Source organism: Octopus sinensis, linkage group LG2 (genome assembly GCF_006345805.1).
Source record: "Octopus sinensis linkage group LG2, ASM634580v1, whole genome shotgun sequence".
In the NCBI taxonomy this organism is placed as follows: domain Eukaryota; kingdom Metazoa; phylum Mollusca; class Cephalopoda; order Octopoda; family Octopodidae; genus Octopus; species Octopus sinensis.
In genome coordinates, this window is record NC_042998.1 from 165,854,485 (window position 1) to 165,873,157 (window position 18,673).

The window sequence follows — 18,673 nt, forward strand, 5'->3', positions numbered from 1 at the left end:
ATGATATTCTGGTGATTCAGAGGTACAGACGAGCAGCAGTGAATGGCCCTGAACAACAAAATGTTGTGTGGTGAGTGAGAGACAATTTTGTCTGACAGCATGGGTTTACAGTACACCTGGTATAAAGGCAAACCATGGAAATGGAAGTTTGCCATTGGAAATCTTCCATAAGTTTTTGATGGATGAAATGTGGAATTACAAAATCTACACACATCAAGAAATATTGGATCTTCCAGTGTCTACTCTAGCGTCAACTGATGCCATGTTGTTGCTGAATGAAAACTTGTTTGACAAAGGCTACAATATTTATATGGACAACTGATTTTCCAGTCCATACCTCTTCCTACAGCTGCAGGTGAGCAGGACTAATGCCTGTGGGACTGTGAGGATACACAGGAAAAACATGTCTCCAATCTTCACAAGATAAAACTTTGAAAGGGGGAAACAGCATACCGATGCACCGATAGTGGAATTCTCACTCTAGTGTGGTATGACAAGAAAAACATCTGCATGTTATCCACAATGCATTCAACAAACATGAAGGATACTAGGAAACAAGATGCAGATGGTAATGCCATAATGAAACCAAGTGTAGTTGCTTCATACAATGAAGTGATAGATGGGGTCAATCACTCTGATCAGCTGGTCATGACACACAAATTGGTGAGAAAATTTGTGAAATGGTACAAAAAATTTTCTTGTATATTGTTGATTTGTATGTCTTGAACTCACATTTGATTTGGCAGATACTTGGTGGCGTGGGGTATGGATTGATATTTAGGAATCTATTGTTCCAAGATATGATAGAAGCATCAGACCTGCCAAAGTTCAGAACATGTGGACATCCCCACGGCAAACTCTTGCCTCACTGCATGGTGAAGGAATGTGGATATTTTCCATGACGGTTTCCCCCCATCACCAAGAAGACAGATGCTTCAAAGAGATGCACAGTATGTAAAGCAAAAGGGAAATGTAAGGAAACTGGACGCCATTGTTTACAATGTGATATACTACTGTGTGTGGTTCCCTGTTTTGAATTCTACCACACTAAATTCAGTTTTTGAATTCATGTTATTGTAAATACATGAAGTTGATGTGACAAGTGATCTTATTCAGGAATAATATTGCATGAGTGTCCTGCAAGGGATATAGTTTAGGTAAATAAACAGTACTTGCACCGGTTGACAAGTGGTTGACATAAATATACGCCAAATATTATCTCACACTGAGTGCTGACCTCAATCAGTGCAATTACCATTGCCACGCGCAGGCAACCAAATGAACCACTACTGTAAACTGGTTAAGAAGCTTGCTCCCTAACCATGTGGTCTAGGGCTCAGTCCTACTGTGCAACGCTTTGGACAAGTGACCCCTACTACAGCCGCAAGCCAACCAAAGCCTTGAGAGTAGATCTGCAAGACAGAGGTTGAGAAAAGCCATCATATGAGTGTGTGTGTATGTACCTATGCCTTAACATCACATGGTGATTGTAAATTGCTTGTTTCCTGTCTTCCATGAAAGATGTGCCTGACCATGGATATATTACACTGCTTGGAAACAGGTGTCAAGATGGACAACTGACCTTAGAATATCTGTCTCAACAAATTTCATCAGACTCATGAATGCTCAGAAAAGTGGACATTAAATGATTATGATGATGATGATGAGGATGAGGTTGATGATATAGCTTATGCATAAATAGTGATGCTAGTTTTATACAATCTTAACTCTAGACCAGTTTCATACAACATATAATAGTTTCACTTTGAAGACAGTATTTCACATTTCACCAAAAATAAATCTAGTTATTACACTTTTACACAACCCAGAGAGGGTGACATTGCTCTCAGCAGCTAAAGAGTTTAGTGCATGACTGGCAGCAGCTGCACAATTCTAGAAAAAAACTTCCAGAGCACTTTTAGAATTTTCTATTTGTGGTGTCTCTCTCACTCAAAATGAATTCAATTTTTTAAAGTTTTTTTTTTAATTCTGATTTTGGAAATTTGGATCAAAGATTATCAACTGTACTGGCCTTGTCAGTCAATAAAAATTAATGTATATTTATTGCATTAGAGAAGGAATTAAGTTAAATATTATGATCAGATGAATATTCACTTGAAAGAAAGGTTAAGAATAAGAGAATTGCTTAAGTGGCTAATCATCAAACACACTAGCTGTTAACAGCAATGGTGGTTGTGGTGGCGGTGACGGTAGTGGTGATGGTGGTGGTGGTGGCTTTGTAGGTGGTGGCGACGGCAGCAGTGGTGGTGGTGGTGGCAGCAGCAGCAGCAGTCATAATGTTGGTAGCAGTGGCAGTGGTGGTAGTGGTAGTGGCTGTGGTGTAACAGAGGTGATGGCACTACAAGAAAGAGAGAATTTTTGCAAAAGGACTAGAAAATTATCCATGAAAGCTACACTACACCAAATGTAATGCAAAACTCAAAGAACTGGTTAACCCATCCAAGTAACATACAGCAGACTTCACCGCTGAAATATAAGCTGGTTTCTGAAAGAAACCAGGTGATATGAAATACAACAGCCAGAAAATTTAAAGTTCAGGGATAAACAAATGTGGAAACAAAATCTACATCATAATTTTGATTCTTATCATTCTTGTATGCAATAAAAACTACAAGAATAACCAGAATTGAAGCCCTTGTATCTGAAAGATAATACTCAGAAAGGTTGTGAAATACAATTGAATCTGGGAAGTGTAATATTCTAAACAGAGGTAAAAGACTGATTGGTAATGTGAAAAACCCTTAATTTAAAAAAATGAATAAATGAAGTACACACATGCATTTAATATCAGAAGTATACAGACATCAAAAGACAGGGATAAATATGTATATAGTGAGTGTGTATAAACATATTTGTGTAGAAGGGTATCTACCTATAGTGTGTTTGTGTGCAGGGTGAGGGGTATGTTAATAACAAACAGTGAGAATCAGTACTCAACACCGCATTGGTGGATAAATATTCTTTACTTATGGGTTAGCCAAGCTACCATTGGTTTCATGTCAAGAGAGGTATATCTCTTAGCAATTATCAAACCTTTTTGCATGGGACATTGGTGTTCATCTTCATCTTAGATGAAAACAGCAAGGTGTGTTCATCCAAGATGATGATGAATGCCAACACGTTTTCATCCAAATAGAGATGAACAACAATATCCCATGCAAAAAGGTTTGATAATTGCTAAGAGATATACCTCACTCAATATGAAACCAATGGTAGCTTGCTTAACCCATAAGTAAAGTATACTTACTTGCTTGCTTCATGCTCTTGCTTGATGGGACTGGGGTCATCCCAGGTAAGTGGTTCCAGAGATGCCATTATGCATAGAGCCAACCAGGTCCACCAGTACTCTTCATCACTGGCAGTCCCATGCCAGCCCCTCTGCATTCTCCAAGGTGACATTGAGCCTCTGGAGATCTTCCTTAATCATGTCCAGTCATCTGGTGTGGGGCCTGACATGAGGTCACTTCCATGTCATAGCTGCTGCATCAAATGAGAGCAAAGCCATGGTAGGATGATCTGGTGGAAGACGTAGGGCATGTCATTATCAACACATGTGACTATGAGGTGGGAGGCTGCGACTGATGCGTGTGTGCATGCAGTTCTTTTGGGTTTTTCCATATTCTTGATCTCCATATTTTTCCATGTAGATTGAAAAAAAATTCGAAAAAAGTTAAGAATTAAAAATTTGTCAGGGAATTTAAAATTTTGAAAACATTCAGCAGGAAATAGGCAACTTTTATTCTCTCTCTCTCTCTCTCTCTCTCTTCTCTCTCTCTCTCTCTCTTCTCTCTCTCTCTCTCTCTCTCTCTCTCTCTCTCTCTCTCTCTCTCTCTCTCTCTCTCTCACACACACACACACACACACACACACACAAAAATGAAATCCAATTCAAGTTTCAGTGGTAAATATGCAAAGCAAAAGTGATTTTTTTCTCTAAAGTTTGTATTTTGTTGGGATTAATCCAATGATCTGACAGGCAAGGTATGTAATAAGTACTTTTCTGAAACAATTTGGTACTAACTCTTGTGTGTGTGTCTACATATATATATATACACTCTCATATATATATATGCATACATACACACATTTCGTACACTATGACTTAAGAAAAAATATATTTAACATTAATTCATATAGTAATAGCTAGTAAATATTTATTTAATAACAAACCATGTAATCCACAATCTCGAAAACGTATTTCTGTAAAATATTGGGGGCAAAGGTGAAATTTCTGAGGGTTCCACCCACCCCAACCCCTGTTATCCGGACAAAAAAGTGTTTTGTTGCATATTAGGATGTCACCATAATTCATTCAATGAAGAAAGAATTTCCACTGATTCTGAGATGGTGATGGGATCCAATTTCCCCACTGCCCTTTTTTTTCCAAAGAAAAATAAGGGGTTTGCAGCACATTAAAAGGTCAGGTTACTTGATTCCACATAAAAAATCCAAGGTTTTTTTTTTCTTAGTGAAACACGTGTGGATGCACTTATCAAAATTTACCCAAAAATACTATCATCTATATATAGCTCAGAAATACCACATATATTTAAAAAACAAACATATTTTAAACAAGACAATGGATGTCCTATCCGAAATAGAATAACTGACCAGTAAAGCTGGATTGAGCTATCAGAAGTTTGCAGTATGCTGTTTTGTAGCGCTGGGCTCTAATGAAGACATTGTTTGCATTGGTTGTTGATTTATCCACCTGAAGATTTCTACTTGTTTTAGAATGAATCTTGAAGTAATGGAAAAGCTTTCAACTTAACTATGATCTAATATACTCATCCTACTTAAAGTATTGCAGCCTCTTTAATTAGTTCAGAATATTAGTTGCAAATGTACTATAATATATATATATAATATTGTGTGGTGGTGGTGGTAGCGGTGGGGTGAGTGTGTAAGTGAGTGTTGCGTACTTTCTCCTGATTCTTCATTTTATACTCTGAAAAATCTGGATGAAACAGATGCAGCTTATACTCTGAGAATACACACACACACACACACACACATATATATACACACACACACACATACTTAAATGTGTGTATACATATATGTTTGTATCATATATGTATATATGTGTATGTGTATATATATGTGTGTATATATATATATATATATATATATATATGCTACAAACATATATGTGTACACACATTTAAGTGTGTGTGTGTGTGTCTGTGTTTGTGTGTATATATGTGTATGTATATGTATGTATATATTTATGTATGTATGTGTGTGTGTATACATACATACATACATACATACATACATACATACATACATACATACATACATACATACATACATACATACATACATACATACATACATACATACATACATACATACATACATACATACATACATACATACATACATGCATGCATGCATGCATACATACATACATATAAGCATACATACATATATATAATCACACAGATACATATAAAATTTGTTTTTGTAATTAAAAAAACAAATGAAAAGAACCTACTCATTTTCTCAGTCACGTTAAAGAATGCTATTCTCATATGTGGTAAGATGCTACCAGTAAATTCAAGATTCTTCAAAGATATCACTTTATCTTCAGAATCTGTATATTCTACGGTATATATAATGGTCTTCCTGCTTTCATTATTCTATGACATTCCTTTCAAGTTTACCTGATATCACATTAGCAAGGCAATCTTACATTTTTTTTAAAGTCTTTACTCTACATTTTCACAAAATGAAAGTGTAGACAGGAAGAATTATAAAGCAATTACACAAATAAATAAATGTCTAAATAATTAATTAAATTTTATTTATATATTTGTGATTTACGTATGTGTTGTATAGAAGCTATTTTTATCACCTGTTTAGGCATATTACTGCTTCTTCCTGAATATTTTTGTACTTTCGATGAGTTAACAGTCTACAGCATGGCTGTGTAGTAAGAAATTTGCTTCCCAACCACATGGTTCTTGGTTCTGTCCCACTATGTGGCACCTTGGGTAAGTGTCTTTTTTTATAGCCTCCAGGCCATTTGATAGATGGAAACCAAAAGAAGCTTATTGTGTGTGTGTGTGTGTGTGTGTGTGTGTGTGTGTGTGTGTATTTGTGTCTGTCCTCACCACCACCACTCAACAAATAGTGTTGGTTTCTGTACGTTTAATAACTTAGCAATTTGGCAAAAGAGACCATTAGAATGAGTACCAGACTTTAAAATAAGTACTGGGTTCCATTATTATCATCATCAACATTAATGTCCATTTTCCATGCTGGCATGGGTGGACAGCTTAACAAGAACTGGCAAGGTCAGGGGACACATCAGGTTCCATAGCCTGTTTTGCCTTGGTTTCTACAGCTAGGTGCCCTTCCTAATGCCAACCACTTTGCAGAGTGTACAAGGTGCTTTTTACGTGGCACTAGTACCAGTGATTTCACATGACACCATCACCAATGCTTTTTATATGGCACCAGCACCCATACCAATGTTTTTTATGTGGTACCTTGATTTTAGCATCTTACTTCTGTTGTGGTGGGCAGGTTTCAACTCAACTAAATTCTTCAAGGCTGTTCCCTAGCATGGCCACAATCCAATGACTGAAACAAGTAAAATATAAAAGAGATAAGATGTTTTGCATGTTAGTAGTATATAAAATCCGTTCTGTCTGTCTGTGTGTGTGTCTTCTAGGATCTCGGGCATCCTCCATCTGATTGCGCTCAAATTTGATATATAGATACCGACAGTATCAGGGCGTGTATAAGTCTTGAAAAAATTACAAAAATCGATTCTAGGTGAGAATGTGATCGATAAAGTCGTAGGAACATGCATTTGTACACACAAGTACATCAGCTGTTGCAATTGATATTTTTATTTTTTATTTTGCTGGTGTCTCAAATTTAGGTTAAATCAGTGTTTCTCAAAGGGGAAGCCTATGGGACAGTCAGACAAGTTGTTTTGAGAAAATTTAATTTAAATGTTTGACAACTCAGCACCATCTATTGGACGGGGGGGGGGGGCGTTTTGCTCGTATTACCTACAATCCCTTCCTGAATATCTTTGTATTTTAGATGTGTTAATATCCTACATGTGTTTAAGGTAGAAAGCTGGCAGAATTGTTAGCACGCTGAGCAAAATGCTTAGTAGCATTTCATTCATATTTGCGTTCAGAGTTCAAATTCCACTGAGGTCGACTTTGCCTCTTATCCTTTCAGAGTCGATAAAATAATTACCAGTTGAGCACTGGGGTCACCGTAACCAACTTACTCCCCCTCCCTGAAATACTGGCCTTGTGCCACAATTTGAAACCAATATCCAACATGTGTTAGAACTGAAATTTAAAGACCATATTTTAAATACAGAATAATGACATACGTCTTGGAAGTATCACTTAGCTGAAACCATCATACATCAAAACTGTTGTACTTTAACACTCCTGAAATGTGATCCTTGAATATAAACCTGTTTTTTTGGCAGTATGTTATTGCAGTGCAACTTACAAGTAGTTTGTCCATTCTACTTGGTATGCTTGAAGAATACATTTGTTGGTGTTATTGTTTCTCATTACTGATGATGATGATGTGTGTGTGTGATGGTGGCGATGCCGGTGCTGCTGCTGCTGGAAGTGGTGGTGATGGTGTTGGTGGTTTTGTTGGAGGAGGAGGGAGGATGGGAGGGGGGTGGGAGAGGGGATGATGGGAGGGGGGAGATGAGGAGGCAGAGGAGAGGAGGAGGATGGGGCGGAGAGGAGGGGGATGGAGGAGGAGGGGAGGAGGAGGGGAGGAGGAGGAGGCCTGCATATCTGTTTGAACAGATCTATGTAGGAGAAGTAACTCGTGGAATATTCAGATAGCAGCAGTTTGTAAATCATGATCCTTAGACATTTGATGCAATGCTCCAGGCTTGTCTGAACTCATGCTGCATATTCTACCATGCATTGGTCAGTAGTGTTGAGATGCAGTGCACAACAATCTTCTAGTCGTTCAGTACATTTTATTTGCTGTGCGTCCTGTCTTCCTTTAGAGACATGTATACTCACATACGTGTGTGTGTGACTTTCTGTGTGTGTGTGTGTGTGTCCTTGTTAAACATTGTGTAATTGTTGTAAATGAACACCACCATCATACAAGCAGTGCCCCTCATTTCCAATCTTCCATGAACATACGTCTATCCATGGTGAAATATTATCTTGCTTAGAAACAGATGAGAGTTAACAACAAGAATACTTAGTCCAGCAGTAGAAAATCTGTCTCCTGTGAATTCTATTTGATCCATGCAAGTGTGGAAAAGTGAACTTTAAAATGATGATAATGATAATGATGGTGATGAATATTAGTTACAGCATATGTTAAGCTATAACTCCCATATTATATGTACAGGGGTTGGACAAAATAATGGAAACACCTAGCATCATAGCATCATAATTTTGAAATATCTATAAAACCATCAAAAGCTTGTTTATTTTTATGTATTTTGATTTATTATTAGTGTTGCTTTATATGTTTTTTCTAAAATTGCTGTTTCTTTTCAGATATCATCAGAAAAAGGTAAATAAAATTCATTAATATGACAGATCTATTGGACTTTCACTGAAGTCAAATTGTTGGTGCTCATGTGGCAGGTGCTAGCGTAATGAAAACAGCTGAAATGTTTGGTGTCTCAAGAAGTACTGTCTCAAAAGTAATGATAACCTTTGAGAAAGAGGAAAAAAACCTCCTCAGCGAAACAAAACTCCGGAAAAAAACGAAAACTTTCAGATAGGGACTGTTGGACTCTTACATGAATTGTTAGAAAGGATCACAAAAGTACAGCTCCCAAAATTACTTGAGAACCCAGTTTCCACAAAAACTGTTCACTAGGAGCTGCACAAAACCAGATTTCGTGGGAGGGCTGCAATCAGAAAGTCACTACTTTCAAAAATATACGTTGCAAAGCATTTAGAGTGGAGTAAAAACCTACAGAATTGGTCCCTAGAGCAGTGGAATGATGTTATTTTCTTGGGCAAGTTATCCTTTGCCTTATTTTCAACCGCTGGCCAAGTATACATGTGGAGACAGCCAAAAGAAGCATTTGACCCAGACTGCCTCCTTCCAACTGTTAAACATGGAGGAAGATTCGTAATCATCTAGGAGGCTATATCTTGGAAATCCACTGGCCCAATGGTTTCCCTCCATCGCAGAATTAATAGCCAAGAGTATTTAAGCGTTTTATCTGAACAAATTCATCCTATGGTTGCGGGACTGTTTCCGGAGGGAAACGCAATCTTTCAGGATGATAATGCACCAATCCACACAGCTAAAGTTGCTACTGAATGGCATGAGGAACATTCTAGTGAAGGCGAACATCTTATCTGGCCACCACAATCCCCAGATCTCAATTTTATTGAACATTTATGGTGCATTTTTGAAAAACATGTAAGGGGTCGATATCTTCCACCATCATCACTACAAGAACTGGAGACTGTTTTAGCTGAAGAATGGACAAAAGTTCCTTTGAGAACAATTCAAACTTTGTACGAGTCCATACCTCATAGAATTCAAGCTATAATTACTGCCAAAGACAGTCCTACCCCATATTGAAATAAATTTGTTTGAAATTTTAAGATGTTTCCATTATTTTGCCCAACCCCTGTATACATCTGCAAACATTACACTCTATGTTACACTGTGTAATGTGATTTTTATCCTTGGGCAGCAACTGTTATTTCCTATTTGCTTACTCCTAGAAACTGCAAAAAATTTCCTAATATTTCCTTCAACATTTGCTTTTGTTGCATTTATTCAAATGTCAAAGAATCCCTCTCAGCACATGGCTTTTATGCTCCCCCACTACTCCTGTTCATGATCAGAGATGCATATATCATCAGCCACTAAGGGACATGCTTGAGTGATTAAGGTCAAGCAGCTAGCAAGCAAATCCTTGGTATTGAGCAGAATATTTGTTATATCGATATTTTTGCTTCAGTAGCTCAGCACTGAATCTGTATGAAATGTAATGGAAAATAGGTCAGCCTCAAAACAGTAATGAACAGGTCAAAAAAACAATGTCTGAAGGGAATAGTAGTCATTTCTTTTGATTTTTAGGTAGAAACAAATAGGAAATAACACTTACTGACCAAAGACAGGAAGAAATAAAAATTTTGTTACATAGTGTTATTGGTGGTGCTGTCCAGCCCTGTAAGGAAATTTACCTAGAGGAAGGCCACTCCAATGTAAAATCTACAGTTTGTTGGTCACTGCAGCCATCTTAGCCCTCTGAGTCCCCGTGGTCAGACCTCTAAGTTTACAGAGTGGCACCAGGTTGCACAGACTGACTCTCACTTTAAAACTACTAAGCACAGGCAAGAAGGAAAGCCCTGCAGTGTCAATGATCAGTTTAGTTAGCTACTTGAATGCATGCCACTCTTCCTCATGATCTTCAAGTATGGAGAAACTGCCATCATCATCATCATTTTAAATTTATAAATAGCTGATTGAAATGTTTTGAATGTAACAAATATTATCTTTCAACAAGCAGTATTAAGACGGCGAGCTGGCAGAAACGTTAGCACGCCGGGTGAAATGTTTAGCGGTATTTTGTCTGCCTATGAAAGGCGGCAAGCTGGCAGAAACGTTTGCACGCCGGGCGAAATGCGTAGCCGTATTTCGTCTGTCGTTACGCTGTGAGTTCAAATTCCGCCGAGGTCGACTTTGCCTTTCATCCTTTCAGGGTCGATAAATTAAGTACCAGTTACGCACTGGGGTCGATGGAATCGACTTAATACCTATGTCTGTCCTTGTTTGTCCCATCTATGTTTAGCCCCTTGTGGGTAATAAAGAAATAGGTATTTTGTCTGCCTTTACGTTCTGAGTTCGAATTCTGCCGAGGTTGACTTTGCCTTTCATCCTTTCGGGGTTGATAAATTAAGTACCAGTTATGCACTGGGGTCGATGTAATCAACTTAATCCGTTTGTCTGTCCTTGCTTGTCCCCTCTGTGTTTAGCCCCTTGTGGGCAATAAAGAAATAAGAAGCATTTGATATATTCTGGTATTGAACTCTTGTGAGTTTTACTGTTGCTTAATGAGTACATGCAATGGTAATAGCATTAATAAATCATATTCATTAATTGAGTCCTTGTAAATATCTTCATAGATCATCTCTTTTTTAAAAATATATATTAGCAACAGAGGTATTATTAATACTGAGAGATAATATTTATCCCAGTGTTTTACAAGCTAACTGGCTAATCCCATGACTTTCGGAAACATTTTTTCATACTCAGAGTTGCTGAAGCATGGAACAACCTACCTGCATCAGTTGTTAGTTACCAAGACATTGCATCCTTTAAAACCTCCATGCTTCCTGAAATTCGTCAACACTACACCTGATAACACCCTCTCCATACACATGTACCCATGTATATCATGACTCATACACTGTTCATGTTCTTGGCTTTGGTACATAATTCTATGTAGTTCTATATTTCAGAGATGAGGAATTATGTACATTATTTACATTATTTACATTCGACAGATATTTGCCCCCATCTTGTTTGTTGTTAACACAACGTCTCTGCTGATATATCCTCCAGCATTCTTCAGGTGTCTTGGGGAAATTTCAAACCTGGGTTCTCATTCCTAAGGTATTTTTCATTGTTATTATTATTGTTCAGGTCACTGCTTGGAATCGAACTCGGAATCTTGGGGTTAGTAGCCTGCGCTCTTAACCACTATGCCATATGCCTGTAAATAATGTATATAATTCTATGTACTTTGATGAGTTGTAATGCACCTGAGTGCTATACACAATAATTTCACTTTTTTTAATGCCTGTTCTGGCAATGTCAATCTATATATTGCTGGCAGAGAGATGAATCATTGCTGTCTCTAGTGATCAAATGTCCATCATTAACAAGACCAAACAAGGTTGAAATTATGTGATCTGGTTGTCTCAGCACTGGAGGTGAAGGGAATCATTTCCCCACTAGCGATATAAACAAGAGTGCATCTTGCACCAAAAACCAATATGAGAGTTTCTCTCATGGTATCTACCACAGTATAGTTTGTTCTAATAGAACATCCGCATTTAAGTGGGGATAAATATTACATCTCTTTTATATATTACATATCTTAATTGCTTTATATCCTCCCATTCATTCTCTACATTCAGCAGCCTTTTATAATGGCTTCTTTCTTTTCAGAATCATTAAAAGCAAGTGCATCATCATCCATGCAAACACATTTCTCTCCTGTGACATCACAATTTTCTCTCACACACTGTCTTGCAATCCAAAATACTTCAGTTCGTTGGTCCTCACGTCGCTGAACATTGGCAAATTTCTTTTCTACTTCTCCCTTGGCCAAGTATACCTGTTGCCCAGCCTCCCTTATGGCTATCTGGTACAGTTCCCTGCTACCCCAACTCTTCCATGCTTTCCAGGCCTGTTTCTTTGCTCTAATGGCCTTGTCAACTGTATTATTCCATCACCATATTACTCTAGGTCTTGAAGGGACTTTGCACTAGCGACAGATTTGGTCTGTAGCGCTCAGTAAGCTATCCTGTAGAAATTTCCAGTTACCCTCTATGTCCGAAGTCTGTAGCTCCTTCTCATCAAATTTCTCAGTGAGGATCTCCCTAAATCTCTGACCATGTGAAGGATTCTTTAGCTTCCAAAGCCTTCTTTTCTGGATTGGTCTGCTTCTTGGCATCCTTCTGGCCTCAAGTCTAAAGTCACTAATAACTAGTCTATGCAGGGGAGTACATTCTTCACCAGGGAAGGTTTTTGTATTTAAGAGCAACCCTGCATCCTGCTGTCTGGTGAGGGTGAAATCAATCTGGCTAGTAGAGTTGCCTGATTGATAAGTTATCAGGTGGCTGTCTGGCTTCCTGAAGTTAGTGTTGCAGATTAATAGGTTGCATGCATCACAGAACTCCAGTACCTTAGTTCCCTCTTCGCTTCAGGAACCAATTCTATGGCCCCAATGAACACCATATAAGATACCAAAATGCCATCCGACATGCCCATTAAAATCTCCAGCTGCAAAAATGAGGTCATTGCTACTTGTCTTTGAGGTGGCCTGTAGAAGGGTATCATAAAAGTGGTTCTTCAAATCGTCTTGTAGGCCCCTTGAGAAAATGCATAAAGTATTGTAAATTTGAAATTTGGATAAAAGAAGCCATAACACTGTAAAAAGTTTATGGGGTGGTTTATAAAACAACTGGGATTTATTTTAGTCTTTTGCCATTTTGGGCATGTAGCTCTTATCATGAAATAAGGGGATTAAGCCATAGCTGCTGATATAAGTATCAAATCCATTTTGGTTGGGGCTGACCATGGTCAACAATATTTGTACCTAGATACATACATGTATTTCATCATCGTCATCATCATTCTTAGGTCCATGTATCACTGCCAACATAAGCTGTCCCAGTCCATGTCATCTTAAACACAAGACAAAAAATACACCCTAGTATAGATTATGTCTTACAGTGTGAACTCAATGCATTTTATTATGCCACCAATACTTGAGAAGTTGTACTATGTTAGTTGACCTAAAGGATCCCCTCTACCCTGAATCAGTTCTTATTCAGACTGCCCTCCTAAACAGGTAACCCACAAATTTCATTTTAGCCTGTTTTCTGTAACTGAATGCCTTTCTATAACCTTTCCTATCATGAATCACTTTACAGAGTATTCTGGATGCATTTTATCATGCCTTTGGCAGTGGAAAGGTTGCCCATATGAGGAATACTAAAGAAGAGTCCCCTCTATCTGCATCACTTCTTCAGAGTTACTTAGATATGCAGCCAGTGATGTGGCTTGTTGAGTCCACACAAGCATGTACACACACACACACACATACACATGCATGCACACACACACACACACATGCATGCACACACACACACACACACACACACACATGCACACACAAATATATATATATATCATCATTATCAATTTAACATCCATTTACCATGATAGCATGGTTTGGATGGCTTGACAAGAACTGGCAAGGCCAGGGGCTACACCAAGTTCCATAGTCTGTTTTAGCTTTGTTTCTACAGCTGGAAACTATGGCACCATCACCAGTACTCTTTATGTGGCACCAGCATCAGTGTTTTTTTATGTGGCACCAGTATCCATACCAATGCTTTTTATATATAGACTTTATAAATACCCCTTTACCAACATCCAGATATATTTTCTATCATATTAAAGTCTGGTTGGATAACAATATGCATACATATAAATTATATATACATATACACTTTGATAAGTATATACTGTAAGGTCAGGTGGCTGCTGTCTCTAGCCAGGTGGCTGTCCAGTACTGAAGACAGGGAAATTACCCAGAAACCATTGGTCTGCTGGTACTGCTAACAATTAGAAGGGTGTAGTAAGCCTCCTTACTTACAGTATGTCTCAGACACAGATCATGTGTCAATAACCAGCTGGAAAAGATGTTTTCCTGGGGTTAAAAAGTAGTAACATAATCCTATGCAGGACTGCCATGTTATGTATGCAAATAAACTTTGTTACAGTATATATATCTATAGAGTGAGTGTATTTTTTTTTTATGATGTACCAGTCTCTGTATTCTTTATAATTGCTTTAAATAATATGTAGAAACAGGGGAAGGGAGACAGACAGATAGACAGATTTTTGTATATCAGATGTCTTTTGTATATCAAGTGACCTTTTCCCTATAACTAACTTCTCTCACTAGCCCATTCTCTTTAATCTCCTTTCATTTCTGCTGTATATAACCAATTCTTCTAAATAGGCCCACTTCTTCAGTTTTCCTTCACTTTGATTTTTCTCTATAGTTCACTTGACTTTCTATCAAGTGATTGACTTCCCACTGCTGTTTCTTTTTGTTTTATGTTTTTCTTCATACATTTTGGCCTCTTGCTTTCTCTTTCTCTCTCTCTCTCTCTCTCTCTCTCTCTCTCTCTCTCACACACACACACACACGCACATGCACACATGCACACACATTTTATTTTATTTTATTTGTATTTCATTTGTTTATCAGTTATCAGGCTTAAATATAGTTTGATCAGTTGACAAAACACTCAACTCAATGGTTTTTATAGTTCTTCAGTTGTAAACAACAATTTCTACTTAACAACCAAGTAATCTACTCAATTAAGTTTACAAGAGAAATCTATTGATTAGATACCATGATAATAAATTTTGATGATATTTAATGCCAAATGTCTCTATATATAACATTAAGTATCTTCAGATAATTTATAGGAAATATACATCCATTCTCTCATAAAAGGTTGCAATTGTTCCATAATTAAGGAACAGGTGTGGATATACATACTCTGTTCAGTAACTCTTTCATAAGCTTTTCCATTCTTTACACACACTTACTCTTCAAATATAATTTATCATCAAGAGTGTTTATCTATAGCACAATCTTATATTTTGTGGCTGATTTTAAGCAACTCTCCACCCAATTGAAGAAAATACTCATGCATACTTACGCAAATTGAAGAAAATACTCTTGAAAATGCTCTTGCAAGGTAAATCATTCATCCATTACAGTAATATTAGCAATGCTTCTCAATGAAACGTCCTGTAATTAGGCCTTTTCTCAATCATATTTATAGAATTTCTTGTAGACAAAGTTATTAGGATATTTGCCAAGATGCCAAATATGCAATGGCTTGTATTTATCAGTAGAACTGTGGTGCATCTTGAAAAAGTTACTGAACTCTTCATGGTTCAGTTAATCTAACTGAAAAATAGTTATCATGTGAAGATGTAGTGAACTAAAATCAGACTATGGGAGAATAGGATTCAAAATCTCCCAAAGGATAACCATGTGATAAACTGGTGGTTAATCCAAGTATTGTTTCTCGTGCACTTAATACATGTGTAATAATAAGAATATTTCTGTACATGTATCACCAATATATGGATTTGGTTGAGTTGATGTCAATAGCAGTGGTATATGGTGGTTGTTGTCATTGGGTGTGCTGCCAGACTGACCATACTATGACTAACATTAGAATTATACAAATTAGGCATACAAACTGTGTATTTCTATTCAAAATGTAAATAATGTAAACTTAATTCAATTGGGATACAGATATATGGCACTAAGGTAAACTGAATTAATAATACCCTATAAATTATAAGCATTCTAAAATGAACTGTAATTTTCTTATGTGCAAATACTGAAAAATAAGAAACCACACAATTTTACTTACTTAAATTATTTATATGTAAGTTCTATTCTTCTTGGAGACATAAAATGTTCGATAACCTCATTGTACAATGAACCACTTTATTATTAGTTTTGAAAACAAATAAAATCAAAGTTATATGATGATATTGTTAGAAAAAAATTTGTAAAATTAGTTTTAGTTTAAGAATTTTAAATTGATTTAAATGTACAACATCTCCCCACAAAAACGAACATGTAACTTTGCTGTCAAAGCTAGCGCAACCCTTCACCATCAATTTTTTGCCATTCTCTTTCAATACATCCAGTACCATATTATGGTGAGGTATGCAGTGTTATTTCAGGATACCTGCCACCAAATTTCAAACAGAGGTATAACAAAAGTTTTCGATTATTATTTGTGATTAGATTAATGAGTAAGGTTAATATTTACAATGAATTTGTCATTTTCGATGGGTGTGCAGTGCATACCTAGCACACCCAGAATATACGCTCCTGGTCAACAGAAGGGACACAAATTCAGTTCAGATTAAAAATTTTTTTTTTTAATGGGTTAATTAGGTTAAGTTTTATTTGTGAAATACAGTTGTTTTGAATTTGCTGCAGAAAGTGGTCTATGTTTGTGGTGGTGAGTGGTGGGGAGCTAGGAATGTGGCCTGAGTGCCAAGAGGGCGTCAGCCTGAAAAAGTTTGAGAGTTACATGATCACAGAAAAACTTATTTTTTAACCTTGGTGCTTATTCTGTTGGACTCTTTTGATGAACCACTAAGTTAAAAGGACATGAAGACATCAACACTGGTGGTTAAGCATTGGTGGAAGAGAAACATAACATAAACACAAAGACACACACACACACACACACACACACACACAAACACACACACACACACACATACATACATACATACATACATACATACATACATACATACATACATACATACATACATACATACATAAAATATCAACCAAATACCTGATGCACAAAAGGGACAGAGATGCAAACTTTGTGGAGTTATCACCAAAGATATCACCCACATCATAAGCAGTTGTCCAAAAATGTCATCACGGCATTATCTGTCGATGAGACATAATGTTGTAACTAGGACACTCTATAATGAAATCTGCCAGAAAGATAACCCCAAGGACAAAGAAATAAAAACCCACAATATAGTAGAAGCCATAACCACTCATAATAAAAGGAATGTGGATGGAATGTTCCAATGAAGACCTCCATAAAATGTAAGCACAACATACCTGATATAATGATTTGGGATAGAGAAGAGAAACTGTGCAAAATTATGGAAATTAGCTGCCTAGAAGATGTTAACAAAGCTGAAGATCAGTGAAAAAGAGGATACCTGCGCTGAACTATTGAGAAATCTGCAGTTACTCTATCCAAATTTTGAGTTCAGGTTTATACCTGTAATTATTGGAGCCCTGGGATATGAAATACTTCTCCTAAATACAACAAAAATCAAAGTTGATATTGACAAGATTTAAACATAGTAAGAGTAAATACTACGTGATGTTCTCTCCAACACTAATTAGCTGCTATGTGCAATACTGTAAATATGATAAATTATTTGTTTATTGTAATTGAATATTATAAGTCAGATGTGAAATACCATCATCGCCATCATCATCGCCATCATCATCGCCATCATCATCATTGTCGTCGTCATCGCAATCATTCTCATCATTTAATGTCCATTTTTCTATGCTTGCATGAGTCAGATGGAATTTATTGAAGCAAATTTTCTGCAACTGGACACCCTTCTTGCTTCCAATCCTCACTTGTTTCCAATAACTAGACATACTTTTCATAGAGCAAGGGAAATGAATGACCTCACTGGCATGATGATGAGGCTCATTTACAACCACCATGTGATGTCTAGACAAGGGTAGACGGAAACTGAAAGAAACCCATCATATATATGCATGTATGTATGTGTGTGTGTGTGTGTGTGTGTGTGTGTGTGTGTCTTTGTGTCTGTTTGACCCCGTCCACCATCACCACCACTTGACAACTAGTGCTGGTGTGTTTACATCCTTGTAACTCAGCGATTCGGCCAAAGAGCCTGATAGAATAAGTCCCGGGCTTATAAAAAAAAAGTACTGGGTTCAATACACTTGACTAAAAATTCTTCAAGGCAGTGCCCTGGCATGGCCACAGTCTAAAGACTGAAACAAGAGATAAAAAAAAAAGATATGTACACACACACACATATACATATATACTTATATGTGTTTGTGTGTGCATATGTGTGTGTTTGTGTGGTGGGGTGAGTGTGTGTGTAGGTGAAATAAACATCAGAGATGTTTTGCCCCCTCCAGAAACTGTAGGAGCTACTTACAGATTTTGCAAGCTCTTCTAAATCCATTGCAAATTCTGGAAACCCTTCCATAACATCAGGGTCACAAGCATTTTGACCCTTAGCCTGTACACTTTGCCTAAGTGGAGTAGCAAAGACTGAA